Source organism: Macrotis lagotis, chromosome X (genome assembly GCF_037893015.1).
Source record: "Macrotis lagotis isolate mMagLag1 chromosome X, bilby.v1.9.chrom.fasta, whole genome shotgun sequence".
Lineage (NCBI taxonomy): Eukaryota > Metazoa > Chordata > Mammalia > Peramelemorphia > Peramelidae > Macrotis > Macrotis lagotis.
The window spans coordinates 601563233-601579617 of record NC_133666.1 but is presented as its reverse complement, the minus strand read 5'-3'; the positions used below and the strand labels follow the sequence as shown (position 1 = coordinate 601579617).

The 16385-nt window shown below is 36.3% G+C and overlaps 1 long non-coding RNA gene across 1 annotated transcript in view; it reads left to right on the top strand.

Annotated features, from left to right (window-relative positions):
- The first annotated feature begins 3592 nt into the window (after nt 1-3592).
- LOC141503363 (uncharacterized) overlaps nt 3593-16385 on the top strand; it is a 41763-nt gene continuing 28970 nt past the window's right edge. The window contains exon 1 of the long non-coding RNA XR_012472826.1: nt 3593-3670. This is a non-coding gene — a long non-coding RNA (uncharacterized LOC141503363). The remainder of the gene's footprint in view (nt 3671-16385) is intronic.

Genomic DNA, 16385 nt, shown 5'->3' with positions numbered 1-16385 from the left:
AGATTTAATTTTTCTGGATTTTCCTGATTCCACAGAGGGACTAAGTTCCCAAGGTTCCAGTTCCATTCAAATTCCTAAGGATCAATTTTATTTTAGGTTGTAGTCCAAGTGTCTTCCTTAGCAGGAGGAGAGGGTAGAGAGAAAGCAAAAATATACTTGGACTAGAAAGATGAATTTTTGAAACATGTAGGAATATAGAACAGGCAGACCTTTCTCAAATAGAAAGAGGAATGCTAAACAATTATGAATGATTAAATATTATAATCATTTGAACAGGTAACAAGAAAGTCTCCTCAAGACATTTGGAAGAAGACTGCTCTTTGGCTATTTTAAGTTTTGTTTTTAATATATTTTTATTTATATATTACTATTATTTATATTTTATATTCATCTCTACTGTGTATAGTCTACTCAGTGGGGTCTTTCCTTTTAGATTGTCTGTTTTTAATAGGAAATTCACTTTTTTTTGCAAGGCAGTGGGGTTAAGTGACTTGCCCAGGGCCACCCAGCTGGGGGTAATCTACTCTTGATAAACTGTTGTTGCCTCTGTCCCATCATTGTTGCTGAAGCAGTGGCTCCAGGAGTCAAAATCTATGGCTCATGTGTTTAGTAGGGGATAGGGGACCAGTTCTATTTCCAATGGAGAGTGAAGACACAAACAAAAAGGTGTTCTTAGCCCAGATACAGGAAGTAATACATTCACAGAGCTGGGACCAATGTCAGGATAGTCACTCCCAGTCCCAGACACTTCCTACCTTTGTGACCTTGAGCAATCCACTCAACCTCTACTTGCCTCAGTTTTCTCATATGTGAACTGAGACAACTTGTATTATCCTTGTAAAATCCTTTTCAAACCTTAAAGTGTTAGTTACTATTATTGTTGATATTAGAATAGAAGGTGATCAAAGGTAGTAATTGAACTGAGCATTAAAAATTAGATTGAATTCTATGAGACTATTACAGGCTTCCAAAAGTTGGAAGCAGTTTTTAAAAAAATGACTAGGAATTTTCTTTGTATTTTGAGATAACAGATGAGATTTGATATTTTAAGATAACTGACCAAGTATCCTTTACTTCCTTCCTCTATGCCCCAAGTTCTGTTAAGAATTACCATTTCAAATGGTTGTATAAAGAGAAACCCAAAAGCCATAGAAAGCTTTTCCTGGTGAGAAATGCAAAATTAGGAATCTAGCTTTCTCTGACTCAGTCTCTAACTATTTTCCATAATGGAGAGTCAGACTTCATTCTACATATAATGATAATAATAGCTCATACAGCCATATTCAGGATTCTAACCCAAGGCTTGACTCAAAGACTATTGCTCTTTGCAATGTACCATGGCAAATTTGTGATATTCAATTTCAGTGACCCATATCATATGATTTGAGTGTCACTGAACTCTTCCTTTCCTTTCTCCCTATCCCAGTCTCTGATGGTCCTTGAAATTCCTTGAGATTCATTTCTGTGGATGTGTGCAGAAATACTAGCTTTCTAATTGATTTATTTCCCTTCCATTTCCCTGCTCAGTCCTCATCTATCTTTACATTGTCACTAGGCTCACAGCAAAATAAGGTGTTAGAGGTGTAAGGAACCTCCAGTATCATCTAGTCAAATTGAACCTAATTAAAAAAATGGGGAAACTAAGGCACCAAATGTATAAAATTGCTCAAAGCTATATAATAGATCAGAAAATGACTAGAATTGCTGTCTTTCTTGCAGTTCATTTCTCTTCAATTAAACAAACCTTTACTAAGTGCCTACAATGACCAAATGGTGGGATTTCCTCAGACTTCAACTTCAGTTTTCTGAAGAGCATCATTAGTCCTTAGACTGAAGATGGAGTGAATAGCTCTCCCAATGCAACAAGAAACTCAGCTTTCATCACATAAAGCAAAAATTGCACTTTACCCCTTGCTGATCCAGTTAAGAGTTTATATGTGACATAATGTGAGCATAAGTCATAAGTATGGCCATCATCATCTTTCTTACAAAAGTTTCTGAATTGGATGTCTGTATTCCAGTCTTCTCTCATTCTCCCCATAGCTGCCAAAATAATCTTCCTAATGCACAATTCTGACAATGTAACTTGGGGTTTAATGAAATGGTAAGAGGGCAGTTTATAGTAAAAAAAGAAAGGGGGTTAGAAATGCACTCCATAGTGATTTTGCTCCTTGGGTGATTCATTTAAATTCTAGGGAAAGTCACTTAATTCTGACCCCTGTTTTCCCATCTGTAAACTGAGAGGGATGGACTAGGTGGACTTTGAAATCTTCTCCAGCTCTCAAAACTTTGATCCTATAGTTTGTGATTCTAGCCAAAAAATTTTCAATGGCTTCCTCCTGCTTCTAGGATTAAATTCAAAGAGACCTTAGGGGGCTACCTATTCTAAATAAGGAATAATAAATGAGGAAATTGAATATGAGAGGTAAGGTCTGGGTGATAGAAGAACCCTTCACAGTCCGGCTTTAGCCTATATTTCTTCCCTCCCCCTTGTTTTTGTTTTCTTGCAAGGCAATAATAGGGTTAAGTGACTTGCCCAAGGTCACACAGCTAGGTAAGTATTAAGTGTCTGAGGTTGAATTTGAGCTCAGCTCCTCCTGACTCCAGGACTGGTGCTCTTTCTACTGTGCCATCTATCTGCCCCTTTCAGTCTACATTTCAAGATTTATTTCACATTTCTAACCTTCATTTAATCTTTGGAGGCAACCAGGTGGTTCAGTGAATAGGGCAAAGGGTCTGGAGTCAAGAAATCAGAAAAAACATCACTTCTAATCCAATCTCAGACACTTACTAGTACTTATTAGGTGTATGATCCTAGGCAAGTAACTTAAACATTACTTGCCTCAGTTTCCCCAACTCTAAAACAGGATTGATAATTGAACATATCTCACAGCTTTTTGTGAAGATCAAACAGGTTAAAATGTTGAGTGTTTTGAAAGATTTAAAATGGTATATAAACATTACATATTATGTTTTGAACGTGGCATTTCTTCTTCCTTCCCCTTTGTTATTTCAGAGGCTGTCTGACATTTCTTGAAAATGCTACTTCCTCACCTCTACCTCTTCCAAGATTCCCTCAAGGTTTAACTCATGTCCACTCCTAGAGGAAGTCTTTTTTTTTTCTTTTGTTGCCTTTCTAAAGACATTTTCTCTTCTAAAATGATCCTGTGTATATCCATTTGTGCAGGACACTAGGTGGTGTAGTAGATAGAGCAATGGGCCAGGAATTAGGAAGACCTGAGTTTCAATCTGATTTCAGATACTTGTCAGGTCTATGATCCTGGACAAATTATTTAATCCTGTTTGCCTGTTTCTTCATTTGTAAAATGAATTGAAGAAAGAAATAGCAAACAACTTCTGTATCTTTTCCCCCCCTAAAAAACCCCCAAACCTCAAATGGGAACGCAAAGAGTAGACACAATTTAAAAATAACTCCTAAGGTCCACACTAACTCTCATATCCTAGTTCAATTTCAGAATATTAATTTCCAAGGCCTTTTGTATTTCAAAAATTCTATGTTCCAAAATCTTTTCTGATTTTAGCATTCTATGTTCTCCTGCCAGGTTTTAAGGTGCCTTTCAGTAAGAAAGCTCCAGGATTCTATAATGCTACAAAAAGAATCTGATTAATCATACCTCTAAACAGTGCTGGTCCTTGGAAGAACTGGGAAGTAGGTAAAATTTGCCTCTGGCATGTCCTTTAGATAGTGTGCTCAAATTTTATCCATTCTCTATCTGAAATCTTTTCTCAATCAGTTATTGACTAAAAAAAGACAGGGGGAACTAATTTATACTAAGGGGGGTAGACGATGACAATAGTTTAATATATGGAAACTGAGGCAAACAGGGTCAAGTGACTTGCCAAGGTCGCACACCTAGTATCTGAGACCATATTTGAATTCAGGTCCTCTTGACTTCAGGAATAGTAAGGCTGTCCCCTTCTTAAAAGTATAGAAAAGAAATCTAAAAGAGACATGAATATTAATGGGAAGAGACAGATCGTTGTTTTGGGAATGATTTGGGGGTTAGAACAAGCTTTTTGAGAGTATTGTGCACTTATTTTCAGATGTCCAGAGACTATTGTATTACCTTGTAAGTAAATACTTAAATATTTGGTGAACTGAAATGAGTTTAAAGATTTGAGTTCAAGTTTAAGTTAATCTACTTATTCCTTGGACAAGTCATTTCATGGTTTTTGCAATACAGTTTCCTCATTTACAAAATGGAGGGAATGACTTCTCTATTATTCAAGTATTAGAGTATTGGAATTAATGATGATGATTATGATGATGAAGAAGATGGATGATAATGTTGATGATGAATAGTTAACATTCACATAGTGCTTTAAAATCGGCAAAGTCTATCCTTTGATCCAACAATACCACTCCTGGATCTACACCCTGAAGAGATCATGAAAAAGGGTAAAAAAATCACCTGTACAAAAATAATCATAGCAACTCTGTGGTGGCAAAGTATTGGAAATCAAGTGAATGCCCATCAATTGGGGAATGGCTGAACAAATTGTGGTATATATAATGGTAGTATATATGGAACACTATTATTCTATTAGAATCCAAGAGAGATGGGATTTTAGAGAAGTCTGGAAAGACTTGCATGAACTGATGTTGAGTGAGATGAGCAGAATCAGAAGAATTTTGTACACCATAATAGCAACATGGGAATTATCATCAGGCTTAATGGACTTTTTCATTCTATCAATACAATGTTCAGGGATAATTTTATAGTATCTGTGATGGGGAATACTACCATCTGTATCCAGAGAAAGAATTATGAAATTTAAACAAAGACTAAAGTCTATTACCTTCAATTTTTTTTTAAGTGTAGACTTTTGGCCGAGATGGCAGAGAGAAGACAGACACAATTCTAAAGTCTTCTTATCTTCCCTTATAAATAGCATGAAACAAACCTCTTAACAGAAATCTGATTGACAAAACCCAGAAAGAAAAAGTCAGAAGAACATCAATCTCAGGATCTGTCTTCTGAGATTGTGGGTGAGTCCAGGATCAGAGGGCTGACTTTGTCAGGGCATGGGGCCCAGTGAGAGCTTGGAATCCTGGATCAGCTGCAGATTAGCCTGATTAGCAGTGGGGCTGGAGCCTGGTAGCCTGAGGGCCTGAAAACCCACCTGGATTGGTCAGGAACTGGAATAGAGCCTGGTCAACCGCAGGGGCTTGGGTCAACCAGGCAGCAGAGGTATTGGTGGTGATGCTGACCTTCTGGAGCTTGCTGGCAGGGCTGATGGAGTGTTCTGGTATGGGAAAGCAGATGTTGATCCCTGGGATCCTCTGGTTAGGAGGAACTCAGAGACCATACCTCTATTTCAAATGAAGCTTCTTCCCAGAACAAACACAATTACAGACCACTTCTGCCCCCCAGGCTAAGGCCCAGCAGCAGAACCACCTCAGCTGACAATAGGGAGAGTGATCACTCCAGGGTATAGCGCACCATTGATCAAAGACAATAGTATTTAACAGCTTCAACCACTCCTTCTAGGCCAAGGAAGAGGGCCTCAATCAAGGTCACAGACACTCCCTTCAGGCCAGCTGGAAATATTACACTCAGTGAGTAAAACCTCTAGTACTCCCTACTGGCCAGCTGGAGACATTGCACTTAGTGATCCAAACATCTAGCACAACCTACTGGCCAGCTGGAGATATTACACTCAGTGAGTAAACACACTAGGGCTCCCGACATCAAAGCCCCTCCCAAACACAAGGTTTTAGGATAATGAAGAAAGGCCAGTGAAAAGGAGAGTCTACAAAATTCTTGGAAGGAAAAGACACTAACTCAGAGAGAGAGGAGAACATGACCTGCTTTCCAGCACAGAAAGTCTTTCTTAAAGAAATAAGGAAGTTTAAAAATCAATTAGAAAATTTGGGAGAGAAAATTAACACCTTGCAACAAGAAAATAAATCATTGGAAAATACAATCAGACAAATACAAAAAAAATAATTCTCTCAAAACCTTAATTGGTCAAATGGAAAACTCTTTCAAAAATAGAATTGACCAATTGGAAAAGGAGTTGCAAAAAGATAAATGAAGAAAATTCTCAAAAAAAAAATTCAGTCTGGGGAAACTAATGACTTCATGTGACAGCAAGTACCTGTTAAAAGCAAAAAAAAAAATAGAAAAAAAATGGAAGAAAATGTAAAATATCTCATCAGCAAAACCATTGACCTTGAGAATAGAACAAGAAGGAACAACCTGAGAATTACAGGTCTTCCTAAAAACATTGAAGAGAAAAAAATCCTAGACTTAATATTATAGGATTTAGTGATGGAAAATTGTCTTGATATCATGGAACCAGAGAGCAAAATAGTTATTGAAGGAATACATTGATCCCATTGGGAAAGAGATTCTAAAAGGAAAACACCAAGGAATGTTGTGGCAAAATTCCAGAACTAGCAGATAAAGAGAAAATCTTACAGGCAGTCAGAAAGAAACAATTTAAATACCAAGGATTATGCAGCACCTGTCTGCATCAACATTATGGGATTGAAGGATCTGGAATGAGATGCTCCAAAGAGCATGGGAGCTTGGAATACAGCCAAGAATCCACTATCCAGCAAAGCCAAGCCTACTCTTTCAGGGAAAAAGATGGACATTTAGTGAAATGGAAGACATCCAACAATTCCTGATGAAAAAGCCAGAGCTAAATAAAAAATCTGGACATTAAACAGGAGGTTCAAGAGAGACACATAAAAAGGTAAAAAAAAGTGGGGATAAAGGAAAAAAAAACTACTATTCAATAAGATGAAACTGGTTATATCTCTATACGGGAAAAAATGTAAATCTCTCAGAGAGAATATATTTAGCCAGAAGTGATGGATACTCATGACTGATTGTTTTCCAGTGGGATGAAACTGGCTATATCCCTACTTGGTAGAAAGACTCGAATAACTCTCAAGAATTGTAACTTTTTAGAGAGAATATACTTAGCTGGAAGTGATGGATACTCAGGATTTTTCTATGACTTAGATAGAATGATTTAAAAACACTTCCTGCTTAAAAAGAGGGACAGGAAGGAGACAGGAGGAGGAAGGGGATTGAATGAGGTAAATCTAATTAAGAGGTATAAAAGACCTATTGTAATAAAGAGAAAGGAGGGAGATGAGAAACACCTGAATCTTCCTCTCTTCAGACTTGGCTTAAAGTTAACTTACACACATACTCAGTTAACATAGAAAACATCTTACCTTTCAAGTATAAGAAAGGGGAAAAGGGGAGGGAGATGGAGACAGGGAGGGGAGAACAAAGGGAACTAACAGAAGAGAAGGGAAAAGGGAAAAAGGGACAGGGGAAAGAAAGGGGAGGGGTGATATAGGAGGGCAACTACACTGAAGGTGCTGGTATTTGGAAACAAAATACTGGGGCATATGGATAAAGGGGAAAAAACCGGGAAAATGCAAACAAAGGGAAGATAGCATGGAGAGCAATAAAGAGTAATTATAAGGTTGAATGTGAATGGGATGAACTCTCCCCTAAAATGTAAGTTAAGGAGGTTAATAGAGTGTTAGGAAGCCTAGATATGATAGACATATGGAGGAAATTAAATGGGGATAGAAAGGAATATATCTTTCTTCTCTGCAGTACATGATACTTACACAAAAATTGACCATGTACTAGGGCATAAAAACTTATTAATCAATTGCAGAAAAGTGGAAATAGTGAATACATCTTTCTCAGATCATAATGCAATAAAAATCATATGCAATGTTGGGCCAGAGAGAGATATATAGACTCAGAACTAATTGAAACCTGAGTAACCTCATTTTAAAGAATGAGTGGATCAAATTATAGAAAGAATTAAATATTTTATCAAAGATAATGACAATAAGGAAAAAACATACCAAAACCTATGGGATTCACTCCAAGTGACTGTCAGGGGATGTATTATATCTTTAAATGCTTACATGAATAAGTTAGAGAAAGTGGAAATCAATGAACTAAATATGCAACTAAAAAAATTAGAGAAGGAACAAATTAAAAACCACCAATGAAATACCAAATGAGAAATTATAAAAATTAAAGGAGAAATTAATAAAGTAGAAAGGAAAACCTATTGAATTAATAAATAAAACCAAGAGTTGGTTTTATAAAAAAAACAATAAAATTGATAAACCTCTGGTCAATTTGATTTAAAAAAAGAAGAAAACCAAATTGCTAGTATCATAAATGAAAAGTGAACTCACCACCAATGAGGAGGAAATTAAAGTAATAATTCAGAATTATTTTGCCCAACTCTATGCCAAAAAATTTGACAATCTAAATGAAATGGAGGAATATTTACAAAAATATCAGTTGCCCAGGTTAAATGAAGAGGAGATTAAATACCAAAGCAACCCTATCTCCAAAAAAGAAATTCAACAAACCATCATTGAACTCCCTAAGAAAAAATCTCCAGGGCCTGATGGATTAACAAGTGAATTCTATCAAACACTTAAGGAACAATTGGTTCCAATTCTGTATAAACTCTTTGAAAAAATAGGGAAAGATGGAGCTCTGCCTAACTTTCTATGACACAAAATATGGTGCTGATAACTAAACTAGGAAAGGTTAAAACAGAGAAAGAAAATTTTAGACCTATCTCCCTGATGAATATAGATGCAAAAATCTTAAATAAAATCTTAGCAAAATGATTACAATAAGTTATCACTAGGATAATACATTATGACAAAATAGGATTTATCCCAGGAATGCAGGGTTGGTTCAATATTAGGAAATTAATTATATCAATATATATTAATTATATCAATAATAAACCTATCAGAAATTATATGATTATATCAATAGATGCTGAAAAAGCTTTTTGACAAAATACAGCAGTCATTCCTACTAAAATCACTAGAGAGTGTACGAATGAATGAACTGTTCCTTAGAATAATAAGCAGTATCTGTCTGAAACCATCAACAAGCATTATATTCAATGGGGATAGGCTAGAGGCATTCCCAATCAGATCAGGGGTGAAACAAGGATGCCTATTATCACCACTACTATCTACTTTCATATTAAAAATGTTAGCTTCAGCAATAAGAGAATAAAAAGAAATGGAAAGAATTAGAATTGGGAAGGAAGAGACAAACTCTCACTCTTTGCAGATGACATGATGGTATATCTAGAGAATCCCAAGAAATCTGGCAAAAAACTACTGGCAACAATTAGCAACTTTAGCAAAATTGCAGAATATAAAATAAACCCACATAAATCCTCAACTTTTCCTATATATGACTAGCAAGATACAGCAGGAAGAGCTAGAAAGAGGAATCCTATTCAAAGTAACTTCAGACAATATAAAATATCTGGGAGTCTATTTGCCAAGGCAGACTCATAAACTTTTTGAAAACAATTACAAAACACTTCTCACACAAATAAAATCAAACTTAAATAACTGGGCAAATATCAACTGCTCATGGATTGGTCAAGCTAATGTAATAAAAATGACAATGTAACAAAACTAAACTACTTGTTTAGTGCCCTACCAATCAAAATCCCAAACAATTACTTTAGAGTTAGAAAATGTGGTAAGTAAATTCATATGGAGAAATAAAAAGTCAAGAATTTCCAGGGATTCAATAAAAAAGTGCAAAAATGTGGCTTATCCCAACCAGATCTAAAATTATATTATAAAGCATCAGTCATCAAACTGTCTGGTATTGGCTAAGAAATAGTGATGGATCAGTGGAATAGACTAGGTGCAATAGCAGGAAACAATTATAGTAATCTGCTGTTTGTTAAACCCAAAACACCCAGCTATTGGGATAAAAACTCTCTCTTCAATAAAAACTGTTGGGAAAATTGGAAGTTACTATGGAAGCAACATGGATTAGACCAATACCTCATACCCTATACCAAGATAATATACAAATGCATAGAGGATTTAGACATGAAACATATGATAAGCAAACTAGAAGATCAAGGAGTAGGTTACCTGTCAGGTATATGGAAAGGGAAGCAGTTTATGACCAAGGAAGAGATGGACAATTTGGAGCTGTCTGCCATGAAGATAAACTGGAGTTTGAAGGAAGACCAAGGACTTATTAACTTTAATTTGGAAAAAAAAAACTGATATCTTATTGTGTGATCTTGCTATCTCTTTTACTTTTTGTTTCTTCTTTAAGGGTATGATTTCTTTCTCATCACATTCAATTTGGACCAATGTATAACATGGAAACAATGTATAGACTGGCAAATTGCCTTCTGTGTGGGGTGGGGGGAGGGAAATAGAATTTGGGGAAAAATTGTAGAACTCAAAATAAATAAAATCTTTTATAAAAAGTGTCTTATGTACTATATAATTTTGCTATCTCTAATATTTTATTCTCTGCTTAAGGATATGATTTCTCTCATCATATTCAATTTTGTTCAATGTATAGAATGGAAACAATGTAAAGATTATCAGACTGCCTTCTGTGAATGGCTGGGGGGAGAGATGGGAGGGTGGGGGAAAATTGTAAAATTCAAAACCTCAAAAAATGGAATATAGAAACTACTATTGTATATAATTTGAAAATAAAATATTAATAAAAAATAATGTTTGCAAAATCTTTTCCATTTATTATTTCACTCAATCTTATACCACCCCTGTGGAAGAGGTAAAACAAGAGACAAATGCAAATTATCATTATTAATGTCTTTTCTTTCTACTTTGAAAGTTCTTAAAACCACAGTGTGCTGGTGGAGTTGTCTTTGGCCTCCAGTTTTTCCTTTTGTTTTTGTCAATGAGCACCCCCCCCCCCATCCTAGGCCACTCTTTTAGGTGGGAGGACTGAGAGGGGAAATCTTTCCTTTCCCTGTTGCACCATGTTTCCTTGTCATGGTGATCATTATTTCTTCAGACTTTAATAATGTTCTCAGCTTGATCTGGCAAAGAATAATGAACCATTCAATCGTATTCAAGACACTAATTAAAAAGACGGAGTTTTGTTTGCATGGGTTGGGTTGATGGCTTAATTGTAGAGAAGTAGAGAGATTACTTAGAAAAAATTCTTATCCTCTTGACATTAAAAGACTGGAACTTTGGAGTACAGACTTGCCTCTGTAAATTGGGGGAGAGTTTGGGAAGAGGACAGACCTGGGAGTCAGGTCACGGGCTTAGCTTTGTCACCAAACAATTCAATGGTATTGATCAAGTCATTTCTAGAAAGCAGGGATAATATTTTCCCTATTTATCATAAGTCCATGCTGTTAAGGATTAATTTTACTATATTCAAAAGTTGGGTTGGGCTACCAGGAGTGTGATGGGATTTACAGTCATTCCACATCATAAACACCTGAAGGAATCAGGGTAGTTTAGCTTAGAGAAGATAAATATTTGAGGGTACTACTTTGTTTTGAAAGCAAGACTCACATCATAGTGATGCAGAGAATTATGAGAGAATTATGAATGTTGTAGAAACAAATTCTGTAATGTTTCAATGCTGTTAAAATCTTGTTAATTGTGGAAGGTTATTTGCTCCTGAGATGCAAACTGATCCCTGATGTATCTTGTCTCCCATTTTCCCCTTCACCTAACCTTGGCCATAGACCTGGCATGGCAGGAAATGACATAATGAACTTGAGTGTTACCACCTTGGGACAGGAAGGACCAGTATGTAGTTTGCTGTTGGAAGATACCCGGCCCAAGGTTCAAGATCACTTCCCAAGTGTTGCTCCTCACCCAACCTACCATAGAAGGATATTTAACAAGAAGTGCTGCCCCTTCTGGGCTATTCTTGATTCTTCTGATCCTGCAGGATGTCTACATCTCTCTTTCCTTCCTAGGCTATGACGTTCTTCCATGCTAGGCCCTGATGGCACATGGCTGAAGTTATTTCCTCTCTCTCTCTCTCTCTCTCTCTCTCTCTCTCTCTCTCTCTCTCTCCCCTCTCCTCTCCCTCTCTCTCTTTTCTCTCTCACTCACACTCAAATGCTTCACCTAGCCTATTCTTTAAGTGAGTACTGCTTTTTGAGAAGCTTTAACCTGTTTGTAATAATTTTTAATAAAATCCTGAGAAACTTTAAATCCTCTTTAATAATCTACAACAATCTGTATTTCAGCCAAACTGGATTATCTGCTGTCTCTTATGGGAAACATTACAACTCACATCCCTGTGGAATACATTCCTTACTCCACCCTTAGAATTGTACTTAATTTCTTTCAAGAACTATCTCCCATATCCTATGGGAAAACTTTCTGTTTCCCCAATTTTTATTTTCTCTCCTTGCTCCCCAAAATATCATTAAATGGTTTCCCTCATAAAAAAAAAATGTAAGTACCTTGAGGGCAGGATATGTTTTTGCTGTGTTTGGTCTTTGCATCCTAAACACCTAGCAAAGTGAGCTCTTCTTCTTCTTCTTCTTCTTCTTCTTTTGTTTATTTTTACAAGGCAATGGGGTTAAGTGACTTGTGCAAGGTCACACAGGTCATTATTAAATGTCTGAAGCTGGATTTTCACACAGGTCCTCCCGAATTCAGGGCTGGTGCTCTACCCACTGTGCAACCCTGCGACCTCTGTGAGCTCTTCTTAAGGAAGATATTCAAGTAAAAGTTAAATGATCACTTGTTAGAAATTAAAAAGTGAATTCCTTTTGATGGAAGGATGGATAAGGAACTAGGATGACATTTAAGGACTATTACAGATCTAAAGCTCTGTGATTTTGTGAAATACTATTAAAGAAAAGAAAATGGTTTGAAAAGTTACAATGCTTTTTTTGTTGTTTGATCATTATTTTGTTTCCTTGTTTGTTTTTTAATTATTTAATTATTTCATTTAATTATTTAATTATTAGTTTTATTTGAATTATTTAATTATTTTTCACCCCACCCATTTGGGTGGATTTTTTTTGGCAAAGATACTGGAGTTGTCTGCATTTTCTTCTCCAATTCATCTTACAGATGAGAAAACTGAAGCATACAAACTAAGTGACTTGACAAGTCAAATTTCAATTCAGAAAGATGAGTCTTCTTGGGGCAGCTAGGTGGCCTAGTGCATAGAGTACCGGCCCTGGAGTCAGAAGTACCTGGGTTCAGATCTGGCCTCAGACACTTAATAATCACCTAGCTGTGTGCCCTTGGGCAAGCCACTTAGCCCCATTGCCTTGCAAAAACCTAAAAAAAAATAAGATGAGTCTTCCTGACTCCAGCTAGCTGTCTCAAGCAATAATATTTACCAGATAATTAAATATTTGCTAAATGCCCACTATTTGTGCAGCACTGTGCTAAGTAGAAAGATAAAAATGGCAAAAATAATAAAATGGTCCCTGCCCTTAAATATTTCACATTTTTACGAAAGTTCTATTATTGAAAGCCATTATGCTTATTATATTAATAAAAGTTCATTGAGTAGTCAATTTTCTATCTTCATCAATAAATCAGTAATAGTTAAGAATGACCTATTTTAAATGAGAAGGTCCAACTGATTTCCTAAAGAGGACTAATGTTATATCAGAGGATCAAAATGTCACTTTTCTGGAAAAGAAACTCCAATATCATTCTAACTTCTCCTTTTACACATTCTTAAACCATGTCAGATACATAGGATGTATCAAAAGAGCAAAAATAACAACAAATACAGGATGAACTGTATGGACTGTGTTTGGTTTAAAAATTGTTTTATGTCTTTATTTGTGACGTGTACTTAATGAAAATTCAATTATTTAATAATGAGAAAAATACTGTTTGCAATGAAAATAATTTCACTGTTAACCCCAAAAAATGAGTTATTGAAATGGAAAAATGAGAACTGTATAGAGGAAAAGAAATTTAAATTGATTATAATAATTTCACCAAAACTAAAAAGCAAAAATCATACTCTTTGTTATAACATACAAACCAAAATAGAATCTCAAACTGCCTTAGGCAGAAGACACATGATATATGTAGCAAAGTGAGGGATGTTGGGAGTCTGTTCAGGTTAAAATTGATTTTTAACCTGTTTGCAAAATCATATAAGAAGGACAATGGAAAAATATAGAGATCTGGAACAGTTAGCTTCATTAAAAAAATACAAACACAGAATAGTGTGATCTAATTTTGTGTTTACAAAAGAGGGACTTCCAGCCAAGATGGTAGAGAGAAGCCAGGCCCTGTGTTAAGCTCTCCTGATCTTCCCTCATAGACAATATGAAGCAAACCTCTTAATGGAAGTTTGATCAACAAAACCCAAAAAGATAAGATAGGAAAATAACATTTACCTCAAGGTCTGTCTTTGGGGATCTGGAGTGAGTTGAGTGCAGAGTGCACACAGCCAGTGTGGGGATGAGTGAGAACCTGACTAATCTAAGATCAGCCCTGGGGGCTTGTGCTGTGGGAACCATTTTGCTGTGGGAACTGTTTCCCTTCAAGAAACAACCAGAGGGGCCAGCTAGGTGGTGCAGTGGATAAAGCACTGGCCCTGGAGTCAGGAGTACCTGGGTTCAAATCCGGTCTCAGACACTTAATAATTACCTAGCTGTGTGGCCTTGGGCAAGCCACTTAACCCCATTTGCTTTGCAAAAACCTAAAAAAAAAAAAGAAACAACCAGAGGTTGTGGAGGTGTTTCCCTGGGACTGACAGTCTGAGACTTACAGGAAGGGCTGGACAGTAGGTTCCAGCCTTTAGTACTCCATACTGGCTGCAAGGAAATATTACATTCAGTGAGAAAAGCCTCTAACACCCCCTACTAGACACCTAGAGATATTACACTCAGTGAGCAAAACCTCTAGGGATCCCAACTTCAAACCTCTGTGAACCAGTTCCTCCCCCAACACAAGATCTTTAGAAAATGAAAAGAGGCCAGCAAAAAGGGGGGACATAGAAAAATTCCTGGAAGGAGAAGACCCTAATTCATAGAGATGTAAAACCTCTGAGGAGAATATGATTTGGTCTCCAGCACAGAATGATTTCCTTGAAAAAATCCAGAAGTTTAAAAAATCAATTTGAAAATTGTGGAAACAAAACCCAAGAGAAGATCCACAATTTGCAACAAGAAAACAAATCCTTGGAAAATACAATTGGAAAAATGGAAAAAGAAAGTAGTTTTTTCAAAACCTCAAATATCAAAGGGAAAACATGTACAAAAATCAAATTGACCAATTGGAAAAGGAGTTGCAAAATGTAAATGAAGAAAATTCTTCCCTAAAAGAAGAATGGAGTCTATGGAAACCAATGACTTCATGAGACAACAAGAATTTGTTAAACAAAACCCCAAAAATTGAAAAATATAGAAGAAAATGTAAAATACCTCATCAAAAAAACCATAGACCTTGAGAATAGATGAGGAAAGATAATAAAGAAAAAAAAAAGTCTGGACTCAATTACAGGATTTAGTGATGGAAAACTGCCCTGATATCATGGAACCAGAGGGAAAAATAGTTATCAAAGGAATATATTGATCCCCTCCAGAAAGGGATCCAAAACGGAAACACCAAGGAATATTGTGACCAGATTCCAGAACTATCAGATAAAACAGAAAATCCTACAAGAAGCCAGAAAGAAACAATTTAAATACCAAGGAAACACAGTAAGGATTACACAGGACCTAGCTGAATAAACATTAAGGGATCAAAGGGCCTGGAATACAATTTTCCAAAAAGCAAGGGAGCTTGGAATGCAGCCAAGAATCCATTTTCTGGAAAAAAAGCTTCTCTTCTAGGGCAAAAGATGGACATTTAAGGAAATGGGGAACTTCTAACTTTTCCTAATGAAAATACCAGAGCTTAATAGAAAATTTGAACTTCAAACAGGAGACTCAAGAGACATATGAAAAGGCAAAATTAAAAAAGGGGGGAAGGGAAAACTGTTATCAAATAAGATGAAACTGGAAATATCCCTACTATTAGAGAGAATTTAATTAGTGAGAAGTGATGGACATGCATGACCTTTTTGAGAAACTGTTATCCAATAAGATGTTACCTGCAAGAAAGATTTCTAATAGCTCTCAATAACTGTAATGCTAGTAGAGAGAATAACCAGAAGAGATGGACATTCATGACCTTTCTGTGACTCAGATAGAATGATTTAAAAACAATACCTCCTTAAAAAGGAGGACAGCAAAGAGATGGGGATGGAGGAGACAGAATGGGATAAATCTCATTACATTGAGAGGTACAAAGAACTTATTGCAAAAGAGGTGAAGAAGGGAGGAGGTGAGAATCACCTGAATCTTACTCTCATCAGATTGGCTTAATGTTAACATACATACACTCACTTAAGTTAAGAAACTCATCTTACCTTTAAAGTGTTAAAAGGGGAAATGGAAGGGGGAGCAAAGGGGGAACCACTAGAAGGCAGGGCAGGAAGAAGGGGCAAAAGGAAAAGGGAAAAAGTAGAGGGGGGTTGGGTATAGTAGGGCAAACAAACTGAAGGTGGTGCTATTTAGAAACAAAATACTTGGAAAATAGACAA